General features: G+C 60.9%; 1 long non-coding RNA gene across 1 annotated transcript; it reads right to left on the reverse strand.

The window, feature by feature from the left end:
* Positions 1 to 2,138: 2,138 nt before the first annotated feature.
* Positions 2,139 to 4,786, reverse strand: LOC104859833. The gene is made up of 3 exons (XR_779496.1): positions 4,552 to 4,786; positions 2,614 to 2,806; positions 2,139 to 2,388 (listed from the first exon to the last, which is right to left on the reverse strand). It is a non-coding gene; the product is annotated as an uncharacterized LOC104859833 (long non-coding RNA).
* Positions 4,787 to 5,012: the final 226 nt, after the last annotated feature.

Genomic DNA, 5,012 nt, shown 5'->3' on the forward strand with positions numbered 1-5,012 from the left:
CGTGCTGGAAAGACCGCACAGTGTCCCAGAGCTGTGGAGGAGCTTCCAGGAGACACTCTGCAGGACAGGACAGCCACGTGGCTATCTGACTGGGACTGGCGGCCCGGCCCCGACACAGCAGGGTGCGTGGATGGCATTACGTGGCCACAGTTGCCTAACCCCGCAGTGGGCCCGGGCTTCCTGCCTTTCGCAGTGAGACAACCTGACACTAGTCGTCAGCTCCCTTTACGCGGCCCTCCCGACGCTCCGCCCTCACGGCCTGCTGGTGTGAGCTCTGTGTCACCCCCACCTCACCGACAGCAAACCAAGGCTCAGGGCAGGAACCCTGCGTGGCAGGCTCAGAAGCGTGGAGCTCCGCGCAGGCGAGGTACGACCGGAGGTACCCCGAAGCCCTCAGCTCCGGGTGGCCCCCGAGGCTGCTGTCCAGCCGGGGTAGATCTGGTGTGGACAGACAGGACAGGCACCGCACGTGCTGCTTCCTCGGCCCCCTGGGCCAATACAGGGCTGGGCTGGGGCTGAGACCTGGTTCTCCCAGTCCCAGGATTTCCGGGCCAGGCGATCTTGGTCCCCAAGCAGCCTGGCGCTTCCCTACCTGGCGGGCTGCCCCGAGGCAAGGCGAGGGCACTTTGGCCAAGTCTGACAAGGCAGTCAGTATATCTGCAGCTCACAGGGAACATTTAATCTTAGTTAAAAATAAATAAGAGCAATTATTGGAAAGGGAAAAATAGCCTAGTATTTACTACAAGTGAATCGAAGGTAATTACTCTGGGAAAAGTCCTCTTTCAGGATGCTGGGCACCACCCTCCCTTGCGCCTCACTGGTGGCAGGTGGGGCCACTCTGTGATCTCTGCCAGCCTCCCGCCATGGCTCCCGGATCCCTTGACGTCACACCCCACTGCCTGCAGGCCCACCGGCCCCAGGCCTCCCTCACTAACCTTCTCTATTGTCCAGCGACAGGTGTGGCCCCAGACAAACCCTGCCTCCCTGGGACCTGTGTCCTCACCTGGGAACCCGCACCAGGCCAGCAGCTCGCCCCGCCCGAGGACGGGGGCTGCCCCTACGACGACGACAGCCTCTCTCTGTGTGGAGAGCAGACTTATCTTCCCTCCCCAGGCTCCAGCCCAGCCCAAGGAGCTCTCTGCCTGTCGCCGCTCCTCTCTGGCCTGCTCGGACAGAGCTCTGAGACTTGAAGACCCCTCGCCAGGGTGGAGGCAGGATGACTGTGCTCCTGGACTGCAGTGCGGGGACATGAGTTGGGGCTCTCAGAGGAGGCACAGCCCAGGCCCCACCCCGGGTGACGGAAGGTGCCAGGGAGCCTCCCCACAGCCTGGACGCTAGGCCATGTTGAGGCCCAGGCCAGCCAGCTCATCTGCCTCCTCTCCCCTGGCCTGGCCCAGGACGGGACAAAGCCATCTCCCCAGAGCTGCCCCCGGTCTCCACCCCAGGCTATGCGGGCTTGGCCCTGTGACCCAGGTGGGTGCCCAGCCTGCTGTAAGTGATGAGTGGCCAGGAGCGACCCTTACAATTAGTGTGAAATGCGCTGCATTTGCTGGGAAGGAAAAACCCATCTTGGAACTACACGTTGGATGCAAGTTCAATTTCACCCTCGGGGCCATAAAACCCTTTTCCAATCACCCGGTGCTGTCGGCCGCCAGCACTGTTAATCCTGGAGATGTTGTTTAGAGCCAAGAAAACACCTGGGGTGGGGGGATCGGGCCCAAGCCCCACGAGAAGCCCCGAGCCGCTCTCCACGCAGCACATGAAAGAGTGCTGGGCAGGGAAGCCACAGGACGGACCCATTCCCCCGGCCGTGAGGCCCTGGAGCTGACGCCCTTTCCTAACTTCTCCCCCAGTGCAGACTGGCACAGCGGGCTGCACGGCCTCAGAGATGGGCTCACCTGCAGGTGGGCCCGGCTGAGGCTCGGGGTGTGGGCGAGGGACCCCAGGACAGCTCGGCCCCACTCGCCTGCGGACACCATCCTTCTCCGCCTCCCCTAACCGCCCAGCCAGCTCGATCCTCCCCGCAAGATTGCTATCATCCCACAGCCTATCTTTAAAAATCGTTTCCTTGATTACCGAGGGTAACAATGAAAACACGTAATTGAATCTCCAAGAAATTACCATTTTTATAACTTGCTCCCAGTTCCTGCGATAAATTAAACGTCTCGTCTCCCGTCTCCCTCGTAGGGCGAGCCCTCTCACAGCGCATCAGAAGAGGGATTGATCCTGCCCTTTGTCGTAGGCGTGGGGTCCTCAGAAGACGCCTTTGGAGGAGGAGGCTCATGGTGGCCCCGCTTACAACCCGGAGCAGGTGCCACTTTCTGGAGAGGCAGCCACCAGCCAGGGGACGTGACGGGCCCGCGGGAGGGTGGCTGGCTCCTTTGAGGGCTGGTTGGGTGAGTGCAACCGTTAGTGGGAGGGCAGGCTTGGGCCAGGCTCCCCCCAGAAACCAAGCCTGAGGTCCTGGCAGTGCTGGCCAAGCAGGTACAGCTTTCTGGGAAATTGTGACCCAGGAGGCCAGAGGGAGAGAGAACAACAGGAGAAGCCCAGGGGCCAGGAGTGGGATGAGCCGGGAGGAGGCATCACCCCCACTCCGCTCTGCCCACCACCTACCTGGTGACACCACAGGTCGCTTGGCATCTCAAGGTCAGGCAGCTGAGCAGCTCTGGGGGAGCAGGGTGGGAGGCACCACCAGGCACGGGCAGCCTGCAGGGTGGGGCAGGCGACAGGTCTGGGACTTTACAAGCTGGCTATTGGTGGGCTGGACGGTGGCGGTTAGCTCCGGTCTCCGGCTGGCTCTGGAGACCTGTTCGAGAGTCAGGAACCCGAAGCCCCAGACTGGCCACAATGTGCACCAACAATGCTCACCTCGAAACAAGGGACCCTGGAGTGAGAAGACTCAGGACAGAAATGCCACCCTCCTCCCACCGGAAGAGAGGTGCTGCCAGTGAGACAGACCCCGGGGATGTCGGGCAGCGAAGCCCGAAGAATGGACCTCCACCTCAAATGTTGGACGCACTTGGGGTCAGGGAACACCAGCTGGGGACTTCAGGGACTTAGAGCCCACCCTCAGGGCAGAGCTCCTCCTGCGCGAGCCCTCTGGACAGCGCCCTCTGGTGGAGCTAGCTGGCGCGGCGGGTGTGGGACGCACTAGGGAGAACCACAGGGCCGGCTGGATCCCGTCCACACCTTCCTGCTCACTTCTGCTCCCCTAGATCACCTCATCCGCGGTGAGGACCTGCAGCCCAAGGGCTCACCGGGAGGCTCTAGGGAAGCCAGAAACCCACAGTCAGAAGCAGAGTGTGACTTCAGTCCACTTCCTAGCTAGTCTCCAAGGGAGGCCTGCAACAGCCCCCCATGGTAACCTCCTGGCAATGCAGGACCCATAGCTGAAGGGGAGAAGGCTGGATTTGAGCCTCACCGAGAGACCATGCCCCATCTGCAAGCTCCCAGCTCCCTTTTCAGGTCCAGCTCTTGCCTGACCTCTAGCATCCCGACCACACCCACTGCCCAGAGTCTGGACAGCCCGCCAATATCCGGGTCCCCTTTCCATCTGGCCCCCTGGAGACCCACTCCACTAGGACCGGGGCCAGACCCCTGGACTGGCTCCAAAGGCCAGGGTGGATAGAGCTGCCCAGAGGTATGAAGGCCTCAGCCAGGGCCAAGTCTTCTGGGGCCAGAGAGGGACAGGACCAGGGCAGAAGGGACAGGGTGAGTGCTGGGCTCTGTGGGGCTTCCCCCAGGCCCTCTCCCACCCGCAGGGAGCATTCCATGTGGCCATCTGGAGGCCCTTGTGATAAGAAGGAAGTAGGGCAGATACAGCCTCAGGCACCTGTGGTCAGTGGGTGCCTGGGGAGCTCCCACCTTCCCCACCTCTCCCGCCCTTCTAGGTGACTCTTGCATCCTGCATCCCAGCCACACACAGACCTCCCAGAAGGCCCAGCAAACCCAGGCTTGCCTTGGCCCTGGGAACAGCTTTCCCTCTGCGCCACCCTCTGGCGTCTCACAAAGAGCAGCACCGGATGTCAGCCGCAATAGTTCCCACACCCTGGTGAGGACCATGATGACCCTGGCCAGGCCCGATCCCAGGGCGCGGGACCCCTAATCCCCACGGCTACCGACTGACAAGAGGAGGAGCACGGGGCCCGCTCGTGGCAGGCAGGGCCCCTGGTCGGTACCAGGATCTTGTATCAAGGTGCAGAGAGGGACACCCTCAAACTGACAGCCCCAGGCCCTGCCCTGCCCTGCCCCTCTCTGGAACTGCAGATCTAAGTGGGGAGAGGGCTTCCTTCCCAGCACAGGCCCTACTTTTCCAGAAGCTTCAGCTGAAGCAGATCCACCCCAGGGTTCCCCTTCTCTCCGTGCGGGGGCCTGCCCGCCCTGGATCCTGGGTCCCAGAAACCTGCCTCTCGTCTGAAGGCTTGCAGCTCCATCTAGTGGTATATTGGAGAATTGCACTCCACTCTGTTCTTACCTTCAGCTGCTTGGGAGCAGACCGAGAGGTAGGAAGGATGCGAGTTCAGCCTTTGACCCCTGAAGGTGGCCCCTTACCTTCCCAGCAGCCTCTGTTCAACCCATAAGCCTGTTATCAGGGCGCGGAGACAGGCCTCAGGCGATCACTGCCAGGAACTGGGCAAGGCAGATTCTGGCCCCAGTAAAATCAGTTTCGCACTGACCATCAAGTCCTGCAGCCATGCCGGCCTCTGGGGCACTGCCAGCCAGCTAAACAGGGATAGAAAAACAGTGTTAAGCCAGGCAGAGTGACACACACCTGTAATCCCAGGCTCTGGAGGCTGAGGCGGGAGGATTGCAAATCTAAGTCCAGTCTGGGCAATTTAGCAACTTAGTGAGACCCTGTCTCAAAATAAAATAAGAGCATGGGATGTAGCTCAGTACAAAGGCCCTGCGTTCAATTACCAGTACTGACTGCAAAAAGAAAGGGAGGGGGAGAGAGGAAAGAAGAAAGGAAGGAAGCAAGCAAGAAAGAAAGCAAAAAAAAAAAAAAAGAAAAA

This window comes from Fukomys damarensis, unplaced genomic scaffold (genome assembly GCF_012274545.1).
Source record: "Fukomys damarensis isolate Sample0158 unplaced genomic scaffold, DMR_v1.0_HiC HiC_scaffold_34, whole genome shotgun sequence".
Classification (NCBI taxonomy): Eukaryota; Metazoa; Chordata; class Mammalia; order Rodentia; family Bathyergidae; genus Fukomys; species Fukomys damarensis.